Source organism: Pristis pectinata, chromosome 31 (genome assembly GCF_009764475.1).
Source record: "Pristis pectinata isolate sPriPec2 chromosome 31, sPriPec2.1.pri, whole genome shotgun sequence".
NCBI lineage: Eukaryota > Metazoa > Chordata > Chondrichthyes > Rhinopristiformes > Pristidae > Pristis > Pristis pectinata.
The window spans coordinates 20,064,082-20,082,065 of record NC_067435.1 but is presented as its reverse complement, the minus strand read 5'-3'; the positions used below and the strand labels follow the sequence as shown (position 1 = coordinate 20,082,065).

At 42.0% G+C, this 17,984-nt stretch overlaps 1 protein-coding gene across 3 annotated transcripts in view; it reads right to left on the bottom strand.

Annotated features, from left to right (window-relative positions):
- The window catches only part of map2k7 (mitogen-activated protein kinase kinase 7), a 104,856-nt gene that overhangs the window by 85,805 nt on the left and 1,067 nt on the right, over positions 1-17,984 (bottom strand). The window lies entirely within an intron of this gene.

The following is a 17,984-nucleotide window of genomic DNA, read 5'->3' as shown; positions in this document are numbered from 1 at the left end:
TCAGCTTTTCCCCACATTTGTCTTTGTAAATAAGTAAATCATTTATCTCTAAAACTGTGCTCAGAGTCCTTGTTCAGAAACCTCGAATCTGTTTCATAACATATGCCACTTCAGTAATCTTGCTCTACACACCATTAGCCTGCAAAATGTATGGGTCAATCATCTAAAACTCCAACAGGACTGGACCGATTAGATGCAGAAAGGACGTTCCTGATGGCTGGGGAGTCCAGGACCAGGAGTCACAGTCTAAGGATAAGTGGTGCGCCATACAGGACTGAAATGAGGAGAAATTTCTTCTCCCAGAGAGAGGTGAACCAATGGAATTCTGTACCACAGAAAGCATTCAAAGCCAAATCATTAAAAGAAAGCTGGAACACGGTATTGATCAGCCGTTACCATACTGAAGTGCAGAGCAGGCTCAAGGGCCTACTACTTCTATTTTTCTATGTTTACAAGAACAGTTGCACACAGCTGTAAAGCTCTACTTAAGGGGAACCTGGTTAAGCAGATACAGGCTGTGGAGGTCTAGAGCTAGGAACCACCTCAAGTAGGTTTTCTTTTAAGTGAAATACTTCTCATACAAACACACACAGATATGGACACCACTGAGTTACATTGCCTGAAGAACTATAACAAACCATCTGGCCCCACTGGTCCATTATGACATTTCTGTTCCACTTGAATCGCCTTCAAGCCCTCCTCTTCTAATTCTTTCATTCTTTTCTCCCTACAAGCTTATCATTCTTCCCCTTAAGTGCTTCTCTGCTCCTTCCCTGAAATGTCCACATGCAAAAAAGATCCATAATTTCATTCTCCAGTTGAAGAAGTTTCTTCTAAAGTTCCAAATGGACTATCGCAATTTGTCCCTCCCATAAATGGAAACATTTTTCAGGATCCACCAATAAAACCCTATCATTATATTAAATGCTTTGATTAGGGCACCTGGTCTTTCCCAGTTGAAAAACAGAATGTTGCACTGTGTACGAAAAAGAAAGCCTCCCTACCCAGACAAGAAAAAAGCCTCTCCCACAAGACTTCCCCCGCCCCTTCCTTACCATTCAAGGCACAAAGCTGACCATGACAATACAGTCAGATTGTTCCACTTGTCTCAGATCCATCATTTCTCTAGGCAGTGTTCTAAGTGTATCCTGAGATGCACACCCTATGCCATGCATTGACATGTGAAGCTCTCAACTTCTCTCTACAACAATACCAAATTACTCTATCTCAGAGCTGTCATGGAGCATGGCCCGCAGTTCCACCTTATTCTTTGCCACATCCATTGCTGTAACAAGCAACTTTTTAAAAATTTCTTTCTGACATAAAAGACCACAAACTCACCTGGCTCTTGACTTCTGAGTTCTCTCCCCTTTCAACTTTTCTCTGACTGCATATCTCCCCCATATCACATTTTCGCCATGTCCTCTTTCTCCCTCTCCCTGACTCCGAGTGATCAGTCCTCACCTCAATGAAGTCTGGGCCCAATATAGTTGAAATCTTCTGCCACCTCTGAACCCATTTCTTTGACCAGGAATCCTCATCCCAGGCTGATGACCCCCTTCTTTTACTTACAGTATTCATGATCCACCTGGATTCCCCCCGGCCTTTTACCACCCCCCCACCTGATTCATTCATCATGAAATGTTGATGTGACATTGACCACTTTGATTTCTTTTTCCTTCCCTTTCTGGATCTCTTTATCTCCATCTCCGAGTACACACTAGCTACTAACATCTCTTACAAGCCAACAGACCCCCATAGCTACCTTGACTATGCATCCTCTCACCCTGGTTCCTGTAAGAACACTACTCCTTTTTCCCATTTTCTTCATCTCCATTGCAGTTATTCCAATGGCGAGGCCTTCTGCTCTAGTGCCTCTGGCAAAAATGCTTTTATGAAAATATGCTCAAACAATGAATTTTATTTCAAGTGTCATGCAAAATGTGTGAAAAGACATTTTTAGTTTAGTTAGGTTTATCCATAAGGGCTGTGGAGCCGTAGCCTGAATAGCAGCAACATCCTCTATGAAGATGTCACTTCGTGTGATGGTGAGCAGTCATTCATTTGATTAATTTTTATTGTATTTACATTAATAAGTAAAGAACTGCAGTGTAAAACATAGTTACTTAAAAGGGTAAAGAGATGGCAAGTTGTTCAGCAATTTATTTAAAGGCTAATGCACTGAATACTAGTGTGTGATGTACAGTAATGCTTTTGAGCAATTCTCATGCAACCAGCACCTCCACCCCACCCCATTCCCCAGGGATGCCGGATGGCTGAGAGTACACTGAATTACCTTTCACAACTTCTGCCAAATGCAGCATGATCCTATCACTAGTCACACCTTTCCCTCTCCTCCCTTTTCAGCATTTGGCAGGGACTACAAACTTTGTGACGCCTTAGTCCACTCTTCCATCCCCATACATTGCTCCTCGTCCCATGGCATGTTCACATTCAACCAGAGAAGATGCAACACCTGTCCATTCACCTCTTCCCTTCCCACCATCCAGGGACACAACAATCATTCCAAGTGAAGCAAAGATTCACTTGCACTTCTTCCAACTAATCTATACTGCATTTGGTGTTCACAATGTGGACTCCTCTACATTGGAGAAACCAAATGTAGACTGGGTGATTGCTTTGTGAAGCACCTGCATTCAGTCCCAGGAGTGACCCGAGCTTTTGGTTGCCTGCCATTTTAATTCACCGTGCCACTCCCACTCTGACCTCTCTGGCTGTGGCCTCCTGCACTGTAACAGTGAGGCCCACTGATAAGCTCGAGGAATAACACCTCAATTTTCCTCTTGGCATGTTGCACCCTGCAGGACTCAGTACTGAATTCTCCAACTTTCTTTCTGTTTGCATCAGGACTGATCATTTGTACATGCCATTCCTCTTCCCCTTTTTTTCCATTCATTTGTATATTCTGGCCTGCCCACATGTCCCAGTAGGCCGGATTACACAGCATCACCCAGACTTCACAACACTAGTGACACATTACATAGATGAAAGAGCTTAACATCATTCAATGGCTGCCCATCATTTCACCCTATTACTGACATTCCCTTTGTTCCACCCATTACCCTCTCCCACCTTCTCTGTTACTTAGACTAACTTGCTTTCTCTCTTTCTCAGTTCTGAAAGAACACAGAGCTGTACAGCACAGGAACAGGCCCTTCAGCCCACAGTGTCTGCACCGAACACATTGCCGAATTAAACTAAATCTCTTCTGCCTGTACATGCTCTATATCCCTCTTTGCCCTGCATGTGTCTAACAGCCTCTTAAATGCCACAATTGTATCTCCTTCCACCACTAACCCCTGGCAGCCAGTTCCAGGCACCCACCACTTGTCCTGCACACCTCTAAACTTTTCCCTCTAATTATTAATGGATTTTTCTTTCCACAGGTGTTGCTTGGCTGCCTGAGTTCTTCCAGCATTTCTGTTTTTTCTCAACTCCCACTGGGTGAAAAATTCTCTCATGGTCAGAAACCTTCTGTATTGTGGAGGGCTGTGGCTGTCACGTGACAGCACTGCCCAGTACCTGGTCGAAAGACACACCACTGTCAATCAAGGCCTGGCTCCACCCCACCCATCAGTGCACACCAGACCATTGGCCCCTTTAAGCACGTTTGTACTTGGCCTCGGGCCATTGGCCTTCTGTGATCAATTAGTCCTTGCTGGCACTGGGCCATTGGTCTTTTTGAACTACCTGGGCTGGACTCCCCCCCAGCACGATAAAGAGTGCCACACATGCCTGGTTCGTTCTCATTGTTTGCTCCGAGGAATTGTGAAATGACGCTGGAGAGACCGCTGGGAAGGTGTGCACTTTGACAGGGTTAGGAGTGTTCTCCCGGTTGCGTGGCACCGTGCCTGCATTGAGTCAAGGGGTGGCAGGTAGCGTATTGCTTTTCCTTGATTGTTTGTACCCAGTTAGTTGTGTGTGCATGTGTGTATTTTACCCTTGTTGCGATTTTCCAACGCTCGCTATCACCGGTGTGTATGTGTGTGTCACCCCGTTACCTTTTCCCCACGTTTGTCTTTGTAAATAAATCATTTAATTCTAAGACTGTGTTCAGAGTCCTTGTCCTTCGAGACCTTGAATCTGTTTCACAACACCTCTGTGCTAAAACCTCATAACTTCTAGCCAAGCAGGTGTTGCATTGTTGTTTGGTGACAGATTGTGGCAGATTGACAAGTTTCACCCTACAACACATTATCCAAGGACACTTACATAAATCTTAGAGTGATACAGTATGCAACAAAATCCCAAAATTGCAATAAAATTTTAATTATATTCCATAACTAATGGTCATTCTTAAGCTCTGATATATTTCACAGAATACTGGTAACTAGAGGCTGCAGTAAACTCTCATTAGCTCACTGACACTGCCTTGTTCTCAATCAAACCTTTTCACCAACCAAAATTGAAAAGCAAAAAGGCTGCAGATGCTGGAACTCTGAAATAAAAACAGAAAAATGTCAGAGATACTCACAGGTCAGGCTGCATCTATGAAGTGACAGAGCTTCTTCAAGATGAGTCACAGTATCAGAGATCCAGCAGGAAAACAGGCCTTTCGGCCCATCATGTCCATGCCAACCATCAACCACCCATCTACACCAATCCCATTTTTATTCTCCACACATTCTCACCAACTCTCCCCAGATTCAACCACTCACTAGGGGCAATTTACAGTGGTAAATTAATCTACCAACCTGCACATCTTAGGGATGTGAAAGGAAACTGGAGCACCCAGAGGTAACACACGATATTGCAGATGCCAGTCCAGATGAAGGGTCTCAACCTGAAACACCCACTGTCCATTGACGATCCATAGATGCTGCCTGACCTGCTGAGCTCCTCCAGCACTTTGTGTGTTGTACCCGGAGGAAATCCACGGGGTCACAAGCAGAACGTGCAAACTCCACACAGACAGCATCAGATGTCAGAAGTGAACCCAGGCGCTGGCACTGTGAGACAACAGCGCAGTGAATACACCACTGTGCTGCTTGCCTTCAGTTGAAGTTGCCATGTACAACATTTTAAAGGGCAAAAGCGAGCTGTGTCTAAGTTCCAACCTGTTTCATTAACATTCATTTGTAACTCCCCAGTAATGTGGGACCCTGTACCTGAATGCTGCAAGACTTTGGCAATGTTCAGCCATGGGCTAATAACTGCCATAACATTTGGCCAATACAAGGCCCAATAATAGCTAACAAGAAAAAGGCTCTCCACTTAGCATTAAACGTCACTGCTATTGTTAAATTCCTCATCAAAATTCTGAGAGCCAGCATTGATCAGAAATTTTACAGGAATAACCACATAAATACAGTGAGAGTGTACTGGAACTCTCTCCATAGACACTGCCTGACCTGCACAATATTTCCTGCATTTTCTGTTTTTATTTTAGATTTCCAACACCTCAGAATCAGATTTATCATCACTGACTTATACACTGTGAAATTTGTTTTGCAGCAGCAGTGCCATGCAAAGACATAAAATTACCATAAGTTACAAAAATAAATAAAGTGCAAAAAAAAGGAATAACAAGGTGGTGTTAATGGGTTCAGGGACCATTCAGAAATCTGATGGCGGAAGGGGAGCAAGTTTCTGAATCATTGGGTGTAAGTCTTTAGGCTCCTGTACCTCCTGCAGTTTTCTTTTGCGTTTAGACGGTTAAGAACAGGTTTAATATCAAGAAAATTAAGAATTTCGACAGAGATTTTAAAAAAAAGTACATGAATTACTGGAAATCTGCAAAAAGCTAGAGGTGAGATGAAGAGAATTAATTTATGCAATGAATTATGATGGAAAAGCACTACCTGAAAGAGTGGTGAAAGCATTTTCTGATATACACATCTCAAATTTTTTTTGAAGGCAAACTCAATGTTTCAGGAACAGCTTCTTCCCCTCCGCCATCAGATTTCTAAACAGTCCGTGAACCCATGAACACTACCTCGTTATTCCTCTTTTGCACTATTTATTTACTTTTGTAACTTATAGTAATTTTTATGTCTTTATGTCTTGCACTGCACTGCTGCCACAAAACAACAAATTTCATGACATATGTCAGTGATTCTGATTCTGAAATTTGGACAGATGCAGCCTTGTCAAATCATTAAATCTTCAACCTGAAACATTGACGTTGTTTCTCGTTCCACATAATACTGCCTGGCCTGCTGAGTATTTCCAGTATTTTCTGTTTTTATTGTTGTCACATCAATAAGCTGCTTTATTTCAAACACAGCGAGTGAGCAGAGCAATCGGCACTACAAATTACACTTCACTTCATCTTACCACTCCTTGAAAAACAGGGGAAAAATAAACACTGTGACTTCTCCCTCGAGGCTAGCTATAAATGCTGACTTCCGCTCTGGATCATGGCCTATTTTGCAACTGTTTGTTGAACATAAGCCTTTCCTTCTTTCAATGACACCAGAGGGCAGTGATTCTGACACTTTCCCAAGAACCAAAGCAAATCTCAACAAAACCAACTGGCTGTTTATCCATAATCCCTGGACTAAATTCTCCAGTCACCTCCCGACGTGTCCATATATAAACAATGTTCACCACAAAGCAAAAACAAAATAATTCAGACTTCCAGCATTTGCAGTAAAACAGAAAATGTTCAGTAGATCAGGTAGCATCTATCGAGAAAGTTAAACAGAGGAAGCATCTATGGAACGTTAAATACTGTGCTGCCTGTCCTAATGGACACTTCCAGAATGTTGCGTTTTATGATCTTCACCACAATGTGTGTTAATATTTGATGGCCATTAGAAACCAAGTCACAAATTGCTTTCTGTCCCTGAAGAATGAAACAACTGATTCTCATTGGAAGAGGGTGAAGTGGCCAGTGAACTATGACATTGCAAAAATCTGTTCCATCCAAGTCCAGCACAATGTCTTCAAAGTCCTTAACCACAGCAGTTAATAAAGGAATAAGCAAATTCCCTTGTTTTCAAATGCATATCCTCAAAAATCCTCATTGTGGAGAAAAAAATAAATAAAATGTTATTATATCCTACAAAGTGAAACAGCAGCTATTACTATTCCCATGGCATGCAGGAACTTTTATGGCATTAAAAAGCTTCCCATGGCTTCCTGGATGTACCAGTACATGCCAAGTGTGGCCTGTGAACCAGAAAGAAGAAATCCTGATTTAACAGCTTTGAGAGCACTGCCCTTCAATTCCCTAAATACCACATATTTCTCCAAATCAAGCCTTCCTCACTTAAAGCTACCTAATTAAAAACATCAACAGCCAATCTTTACACAACCTAAACCGAAGGTGTGTGCTAAGAAATCTCCAAAATATTCACTCCAAAAAACACACAATTATGAGCTCTTAGCCAATGAAACTAGCTTTAAAGTACAAGATATCTCAGCGATTTAGCAACTGTGCATTTAAAATTGCAGAATAATAAGGTATGCAGTAAACCCCACCAGACTGGCTCGCACTTTGCAAGACCCAGGTCAATTATGTAGATCTGCTCATCAGCAAGTTGCATGCCACTGGAGTACACTGGTCCTTTAAGCGAGCCCCCAGACACAATTTCTTGGCAAGTGGCAGGCTCCCAGTGACTGGTGAGGTTCTGCACAGCACAGGGCCTTCAACAGCAAGTGGCTGATTCCACACCTGAAGGGATTTGACAGTGGGTGAGCCTCCAGACCCAGACTGTCACTGCTGCGAAATGTGGAAGCAGGCTAACTATGTCAATGGTACAGCCTATATGTCCCAGTAAATTCTATATGTTCTGGGATTTCTTATCCTGCTTTTTGTTGTGCCTTGAAGAAAAATGGTAAGAAATATGAAGAAATGTTCTCGTAGTCATTTACATTTTCTTAAAAAAAATTAATTAGCTTCAATATCCATTTCATAAGCTTTGACTTCATAAATGTTATGTTCGGCACAGCTTTGTGGGCCGAAGGGCCTGAATTGTGCTGTAATTGTTCTATTGTTCTATGTAATCTGGGACCATCTCATAAAATGTGAGTCAGTTTAAAAAGAAACTCTGCCACAGAGCAGTAATGGGGAAACCAGGATGGTAATAACACTGTAGCTGAGTTTGCTGTGCCTCTGAGCTTCTGTCCCTGCCTGTAACCCTCAGAAATAAAGTGTCTCGGCTCTTTGTGGAATGAATGAATCTATTCCTATAATTCATACTCTGCAAATGATGAAAATTAGAACAAAAACTGAATTAAGTAGTAGAAAGCAAGAAACTTACGGAGCCAACTACGTCTAGGAAAGAGCCCAAACCATCAGGGATAAGCCCAGGACAGCCCAGGTCAGATGACCAGAAAGTATGGGTGTGCCTCTCTTCATTCAGTATTCCTGGTACACTCACTAATTTTAGCACCACCTAGATAACTGGTAATGGGGGGCATCACCAACTCAAGGACTGGGAGATTCAGCTTGGACACTGAGCTTTGGGGAGCTCACCATCACTGCAGAGATCCCTGCTGGATCTGTGGGAGATTGATTAGAAGATAGATAAATGGCCGCTCTCTTTTGTTTGTCTGCTTCACATGTTGACGAGCCATCAGTGGCACAGTAGCATAGCGGTTAGCGCGATGCTATTACAGCGCCAGCGATTGGGGTTCAATTCCCGTTGCTGTCTGTAAGGAGTTTGTACGTTCTCCCATGTCTGCGTGGGTTTCCTCCGAGTGCTCCGGTTTCCTCCCACATTGCAAAAACGTACAGGTAGGTTAATTGGGTTTAAAACGGGCGGCGCTGACTCATTGGGCCGGATGGGCCTGTTAGCACACTGTAAATAAAATTTTAAAAAAAATTCCTCTCTGTTAAGCAGAGTCACACAATGCTTCAGATGTCCATCTCAGGACTGCACTAGAATGGTCTGACAGCAGGGAGGTATTCTCATTTTCACCCACCAAGTTTGAAACGGTAAGACAATAAAAAATTGCAAAAAGACACAGGCTTTATAGAAAAAGCTTTCAGGGTTTGTTGAGAATTGAGTTGACCCAAGATCACAGAGTACAAGATCTCACAGCTTCCTTCATATTCATGTCCAACAACACTACTGTTGCTATCACTCTAGTTGATAGAGCTCATATGACAATGACCCTTTTCATACAGCTTTGCTGTGCAGTATCAATGCTGTTAACTCACCTCACATCATAAATGACTGCTTGGTTATGCAAAGCAACAGCCCTGGATGGTGATTATATACTAAAAGTATGATTGAGAAATTTTTGACTACATATTTTAAAAGCTGGTAGAGCAAGTTGTTCTTCCACACATTACAAGAAAAGAGCTGCTTGCATTTATAGTCACAGCCATACAGCACAAAAATAGGCCAATCTGCCCACCATGCCCATGCTAACCTTCAAACATCTACGCTAATCCGACTGACCAGCACTTGGTCTATAGCCTTCAATGCTTGATGACTGAAGTGCTTGTCCTCTCTGTAAACATTGTGACAGTAGCTGTCTCCACGAATCAGTGCATTCCAGAATTTATACCTCAGATCCCCTCTAAACCTCCTGCCTCTTACCCCAGTGCCATGTGCTCTAGTTTTAGATACCTTTGCTATTAGACAATCTACCCTATCTATATCCCTCATAATTTTGTATGACTTTATCAGGTCCCTCCTCGGTCTTCTCCACACCAAGGTAAATAAACCCAGTCTATCCATTCCCTCCTCATATCTCAGACAGCATCCTAGTGATTGTCCTCTGCACACTCTCCAGCACTACCAATCCTTCTTATAGTGTGGCAACCAGAACTGTATACAGTCCTCCATCTGTGCCCAAACCAACGTTTCATAAAGTTATATCATAACCTTCCTGCTCAAGCCTCCTTCACCACCATATCTACCTGTGCTGCCACCTTCAGGGATCCTTGAACTTATACACTGAGGTCCCTCTTGAACTTATACACTGAACTCCATAAGGTTCTATCATTCATTGTGTATGTCCTCCTAAAGTGCATCACTTCACACTTATCAGGATTAAATTCAATCTGACATTGCTCTGAATATTTTACCAACTGTTCTATATTATCCTGTGACTATCCTCCTCACATCAATGATATTATGCATTTTTGTGTCATCTGCAAACTTAGTAATTGTACCTCCTACATTCACATTCAAATCATTACTTAGTATAACAAATAGTAATGGTCCCAGCACTGATTCCTGCAGTACACCACTGTTCACAGGCTTCCAATCACAAAAACAACTATCATCCTCTGCGTCCTATTACCAACCCAATTTTGGACTCCTATTTGTCAACCTGCCCTGGATCCCATAGGGCTTTGAACCAGACCCCCATGTGGGATCATGTCAAGGTAAATTATATCAACAGCATTGCCCTGTTACCTCTTTGAAAAATTCAATCATGTTGGTCTGACAGGATCTCCCAGTAACAAAATCATGCTTAATACCAGCCTTACTAAGTGCAGGTTAATCCTTTTACTCAATAATTTTCCCATCATTGATGCTAGACTCACTGACCTGGCTTATCCCTGCTGCCCTTCATGAATAAGTGAACCACTTTTGCCGTCTTCCAGTCATCTGGCCCCTCACCCGTGACCAACAAAGACTTAACTCTCTGTCAGAGCCACAGCAATCTCCTCCCTTACCTCCCACAGCACCCTGGGATAACTTCATCAAGCCCTGGGGATCTATTCAACTTTAAGCCCGCTAAGGCATCTAATACCTCCTTTTTAATGATAACATGTTCTAGAATTCCCCCACCGAATTCTGCGATTACATCGTCCTTCACTTCTTGAACGTTATTTACTTGGATTTTCAGAAGACCTTTGACAAGGTGCCGCAGATGAGGCTGCTAAACAAGAGTCCATGGTATTAGAAGCAAGGCACTAGCATGGATAGAAGATTGGCTGACTGGCAGAAGACAGAGAGTGGGGATAAAGGGGACCCTTTTAGGATGGCTGCTGGTGACTAGTGGAGCTGTGCTGGGGGTCAGTGCTGGGACCACAACTTTCCACTTTATATGTTAATGATTTGGATGAAGGAACTGAAGGCATGGTGGCCAAGTTTGCAGATGGTACAAAGATAGGTGGAGGGACAGGTAGTATTGGGGAGGCAGGAAGTCTGCAGAAGGACTTGGACAGGTTAGGAGAGTGGACAAAGTGGCAGTTGTAATACAGTGTAGGGAAGTGTACGGTTATGCAACAAATAATCTGCTGGAGGAACTTAGTGGGTCGAGCAGCCTCTATGGGAGGAAGGGAATTATCAAAACCCTGCATCAGAACTCATTGGTAGGAAGAATAAAGGTGTTGACTATTTTCTAAATGGAGAGATAATTTAGAAATTGGATGTGCAAAGGGACTTCAGAGTCCTAGTTCAGGATTCCCTTAAGGTTAACTAGCAGGTTGAGTTAGTAGTGAGAGTACATGCAACATTAGCATTCATTTCAAGAGGCCTAGAATATAAAAGCAAGGATGTCCTGTGAGGCTTTATAAGGCATTGTTCATACCACATTTGGAATATTGTGAGCAATTTTGAGCCCTATATCTAAGGAAAGATGTGCTGGCATTGGAGGTTCACGAGAATGATCCCGCAAATGAGAAGCTTAATGTATGAGGAGCGTTTGATGGCTATGTGCCTGTACTCTATGGAGTTCAGGAGGATAAGGAGGGATCTCATTGATACTACCGAGTAATTAAAGTCCTGGATAGAGTGGACGTGGAAAGGATGTTTCCTTTAGTAGGAGGATTTAGGATCCAAGGGCACAGCTGAGGCGTGTCCCTTTAGAACTAAGATTGAGGAGGAATTTCTTCAGCCAGAGGGTGGTGAATCTGTAGAATTTGTTGCCACAGATGGATGTGGAAGCCGTCATTGGGTGTATTTAAGGGAAAGATTGATAGATTCTTGATTGGTAAGGGGGTTAAGGGTTATGGGGAGAAGGCAAAAGAGTGGGGTTGAAAAAAATTCAGCCATGAATGAATGGCAGAGTAGACTCGATGGGCCAAATGGCCTAATTCTTCTCCTATATCTTATGGCTTTTCCTTAGTCTTCTCTGTCAGGGATACTTCACACCTCCTCTTTGCCCTCTAACACTTTCTATAGTGCCCTGTTCTTCGTTCTTTATTCCTGCCATATGCTTCCTTTTGTTCTTTATCCAGCCTTCAATATCCTTTGACATTCAGGAACTTACTGTCCTTACCTTTCACTTTTAAAGGAACACGTTGGCCCTGAACTCTCACTACTTCATTGGTGAATGACTCCCACATGTCCAATGTAGACCACCTGCAAATAGCTGCTCCTAGGCTACTTCTGCAAGGACCATCGTTATCATTTTCCATGCATTCTTGTGCACAAATCACCACAGGTAGCAGGCTGGTGCAGCGAGCAATTAGAAAGGCAAATGGAACGTTGACCTTTAGAGTCATGGAGTCATACAGCACGGAAACAGGCCTTTCAGCTCACTGCGTCCACGCCAACCAGTGGGCGCCTATCTGTATTAATTCCGTCTCCTGCAGTTGGCCCATAGCATTCTAATCCTAGGCGATTCAAGTGATCGTCGAGACACTTCTTAAATGCTGTTAAGTGACTCTGCTTCCAGCTCTCTCTCAGGCAGAGTATTCCAGCTACTCACCACTCTCTGATGAAAAAGGTCCCCCTCAGATCCCCTCTACATCTCTTAGCCCTTACCCTAAATCTACACCCTCCAGTTTTATCTACCTCTGATATGAGGAAAGGTTTCCACCAGTCTACCCTATCTACACCCTCACACACCTCAATCACGTCACCTCTTAAACGCCTCTGCTCCAGGGAAAACAAACCCAGCCTCTCCAATCTCTCTTCACAAATGAAATACTTCAACCCAGGCAACATCCTGGTGAATGTCCACTACACCCTCTGCAGTGCTTCATAAACTGTAGTCACCAGAACTGCACACACTACTCCAGTTAAGGTCTGACCAATGTTTTATATATTTGCAACACAACTTCCCTGCTCTTGTACTCAATGGCCTGATTAATGAAGACCAGTTTCTCATAGTGTAATTAGGCATCATTACCTTAATTATTTTGGCACAACATCTTGGGCCAAAGGGCCTGTTCTTATGCTGTACTGTTGTATGTTCCATGTTCGAACCACATTATCTACCTGTGCTGCCACCTTGAAGGATCTTTGAAGTTGTACACCAAGGTTCCTTTCTTCCTCAATACTCCCTTGGGCCCTACTATTCATGGTATATGTCCTAGTTTCATTAGTAGACCAAAAATTCATCACCTCGCATTTCTCAGAATTAACCTCCATCAGCCATTTCTCAGCTCATTTCACTGACACATCGATAACACCTTGTAGCCTAAGAGTACCATCCACAACTCCACCAATCTTTGTGTCATCTTTATTGCAAAGGGTTTGGAATTTAGAAATGGGGATGTATTGTTACAATTGTAGGGTGTGTTGGTGAGGTCACACTTGGAGAGTTGTGCACAGTTTTGGTACCCGTATTTAAGACAGTATATACTGGCACTGGAAGCAGTCCAAAAGAGACTCACCTAGCTAATTCCTGGCATGAGAACATTATCCCATCACAAGTGACTGAACAAGTTGGATCTGTATTCTTTGGATGTTAGAAGAATGAAGGATGATCATACTGAAACAAGATCGTAAGGGGACATGACCTGGTAGATATTGAGATATTTCCACTTGTGGAAAGAGTCTTGATCAAAAGGACAAGATAATGGAGTGAGGTGTGAATGAATTTCTTCACAGAGGGTGGTGAATCTCTGGATTATGGAGGCTAGATTATTGGAGATATTTAAAGGTGAGGCAGATGCATATTTGGTGGAACTGACGGCTATGGGGAACAAGCACAGAAGTGGCCTGGTACAATCAGCCATGATGATATTGAATACCAGGGCAGGCTTGATAGGCCAAATGGCCTTCTCCTGCTCCTATTTTTTTAATGCTCTTATGGAATTTATTCCCCCAATAGTCTGTGAATGCTGGGAGCCAAGTGAAATGTTCAAGGCTAAGATCGATAGATTGTTGTTGGCTTGGGATATAAGAGTGAAAAATTACGGGTAAATGGGTTTGAGGTATAATCCATACTATACTTAACCCAGGTAAACCTAATCTGACATGAAGTGTCTACAAATGTAACCAGGTTTCCATTAACACCCTGACAAAGACAAAACTATACAAAAGGAGACAGAGAAGATCACATTTTAAGACTACATCAAAACTCTCTCTGTCCAATTGTTCTGAAATCCCTACGGTTTGGCATCTTTCTCATCAGGTGATGTTCTCCACATTCCCTTTAAACTCATTGGGGCCCGATTTCCATGCTTCTTAGAAACTTACTGCGGCCCCCATTCCCAAGATCCTTACACTCACCAGGGCCCATTCCGATGCTCCTTTTAAACTCGCTGAGGCTATATTCCCATGTTCCTTTTAAACTCCCCGGTGTCCTGGCCACACTCTCCTTTTAACCTCACCAGAGCCTTACTCCTATGATGATTTTAAACTTATCGGGGCCTTCTTCCCACAGTCCCTTTATACACATAAGGCACTGTTTCTCATGGTCCTTATAAACTCACCAAAGCCCCTTTCCGACACTCCTTTTAAATTCACTAGGACAATGACTAATGCTAAAAGCAAAGTTCATAAAAACTTTTTTTTGAAGAAAAATTAAGAAGTTTCAGTGTCATAGTCAGTGATTTTGTCATGGAGGGTTGTGGTTATCTGGAATGAACTGCCAGAGGAGGTGGTGGAGGCAGATACGATTATAATGTTTAAAAGGCGTTTGGACAGGTACTTATACAGGAAGGGCTAGAGGGATACAGGCCTAATGTAGGCAAATGGGATTAGGAATACAAAATGGGCTGAAAGGACCCGTTTCTGTGCTGTATGATTTTCTGATTCTATGATCATAACCAGTTCAGAAGCACTCGTGTGAGCCTATCTTTTCCATGCCTGCTTACAGTCCAAGTACATCAAAATCTGTAATACAAAAGACCATCTGGCCAACCTAAAATTAATCTAGAAAGACCTCAATGCTATTTTCTTGAAAGTTCATTCTCCCACTTCTCAACATCTCTGTGAAAAGCCTCCCAACCCAACTAAAACTTCCCCTTCACTAACTAAACCTCTATTGTTTCATCCAGTTCCAACAATTAAATTTACTTTTTTGATTCCTACATACCATTTTATAGGACTGGTCTTCAGCCTAAAACATTAATTCTTACTTCTGTCGCCACAGATTTTTATAGAATCTGCTGAGTATTTCCAACATTTTCTGTTTTTATTTTGGATTTCCAGCATCTAGTTTGTTTTTCAAACATTTTTCTTGGCTAGTGACATTGATGCAAACAATGGTGGACTGGAAATAACATGAACTCTAATGGCAATAATAAAGTTAACTTCTGAGAGAAATTTATAAGAGACAAGATACCAGTTGTTCTTCCCAAGCAATGAAAGCTATTTCAGGAACAAAGAGATCGCAAGTCTATAATTCCATGCCTGGAGCAAGAGCTAGATTTACTATGGATAAAGAACTGATATGCAGAAAGGTTTCTTAGAATCTGAAGCAAAACAAACAACAATATAACTGGCAGTGTCACTGAAATGTGGCCAAAGAAAACTGTCCATGAAATCAGTTTAAACAATGAAAGTTTTACCATCTTATGGACCATTACACATTATAATTACAGTCAAAATCAAAACTTTCAATTCACATCAGAGTGTCATTCATTGCCTTTCATAACCTATTACCTTTCTGCAACATTCCTCTTCTTAACCAATGCATCATCACTCAGTGCAGGTAAAGAGAATAGACTGGCTGCCCCCAAGCAAAAGCCATGCTAAACTTCAGTGCAGTAGTGCCACAACATACTTTACTCTGCTATCAACTTAACCTGTACAGACAGCCAGCATTGCACAAGAAAATCTGGAAAATAAACCAGCAATTGACAATACAGTTTTGATGTTTCAAGAGCAGTTTGGAAAAGAATCCTAATGATCGGCAGTGTGGAGTTAATTTTCACTGTACAAGATTTGGTACAGTCATTATAAACTAATTTTGAATTATGACTTTAATTATTCACCTCTTAAATAGATAAACATTGAGGAAACACTCTATTTACTCTATCCTTACATTTTAAAAGCATTTGTTAAATATAGTAAAACCAAGTTTATCACTGTATTAGAATAACAATTCCTGAAAGTTGATTGAAGGGACCGAGTTCAGATGGTCATCTGTCGCACTTTTAAGTGTTAATTGGCAATCATTTTTGGAGTTGGGCACACATCACAAAAAGCACATGTGCCACCCCAAGGTAATAATATAATAACATACCACAGCCAGGTAAAGTACTGCAGGACTGGCATAAACAAAGAACAATCCTAAATAAAGAGATTTTGAATGTTGATTAGATTGATAATAGTGTATTTATCTAGGTTAGCTAATACACCATAAGGAACTTTAGGTACTGGGAATAAGGAATTTATCTCAGAAAACCTTTTGGAGGATTATTTGATTCCACATTCAGTTCCCAATGTAAAAAAACAAACTGCTGGATCAATCAGCGTCTGTGGAGGCAAAGGACCCAATGAAGGCCTGATGCAGGGTCTCGACCTGAAACATCGACCATCCCTCTGCCTCCACAGATGCTGCCTGACCTGCTGAGTTCCTCCAGCAATTTGTTTTTTTGCTCCTGATTACAGCATGTGCAGTCTTCAGTTCTCAATGATTTACTGAACAGTGTGTATCAGCCCATCACAAGTAATGCATACTGGCAAATAATTTTAATCCAATGTTTAGTTAGATCACACATTTGATAAACCCAGAATTACATACAATAACCACAGAGTTGAACTCTTGCTTTAACTCTGCAGTTAAGGCTTTTCTTAAATTCCACTTTGGCACCTTTAATTGAAACACAAAAACAACTGGAATAAAAACTGAAGATACTGAAAACACTCAGCAGGTCCAGCAACATCCCTGGAAAAGGAGTTAATGTCTCAGGTTAAAGACTTCATCATAATTTGAAAAGACAGGAAACAAGTTAGCTGTTTACATATTTAACTCATCTTCCTTCTCAAGTTCCAGCACCTTAATGAGATTCCACCACCTTCCCTTCCTCTCCCCTTTAAGTATTCTGGACTGATCTTGGTCTGCTCTTCCATATGCACCAACCACACCTCTTCTCATGGCACTTTTCCAGGCAACCTAAGGATATACAATACCTGAGCTTTCACAGAATGCCTTCCCACCATTCAGGGAGCAAAGCAGACCTTCCAGGTGAAGCAACACTTCACTTGAGCATCTTCCCATCTAGTGTACTGTATTAAGCGCTCATGATTTGGTCTCCTCCTTTGTGGAATTACCAAGTGCAGATTGTGTGACCACTTAGCAGAGCATCCGAGTTCAATCCCCAGGGCAAACCTCCAGCTTCCAGTTGCCTGTGACTTTAACTTTCCATTCTGCTTCCACTCTAACCTATCTGTCTGTGGCTTTCTGCATTAGTCCAAGAGGCCCAAATGTATGCTTCAGTAACTTGACTCCCTTCTGGGCACTTGGCAGTCTTCTGGACTCAATATTAAATTCAACATTTTCAAATGTGTCTATCAAAACTGGCTAATTTGGCTGCATGTTATCCATCTGTAAAACTAACTCTGCTTTTCTTTCTCCACTGAAGCTGCCTCATCTACTGGGTATTTCCTATACCTTTGACCTGCATTTCATAAGTCCCTCGTTCACTTTCCTCTAAGAGTCCCCATCAATCTGTCAATCAGGTGGTTTCACCAACAGTTTATCACAATTCTAGCCCTGCCTGATCAAACATATTCCATTTGCACTATACATTCCTCCATCCACTCCACAACTTAAAACGTATGTTTTTTTTTAATCTCTTTCCCAGTTCTGACGACCAGTATTCGATAAGAAATGTTAACCTTGTTCTCTTCCTACACGTGCTGCCTGACCTGCTGAGTGTTTCCAAATTTTTCTGTTTTTATTTCAGATTTCTAGCACTTGCAGTTTCT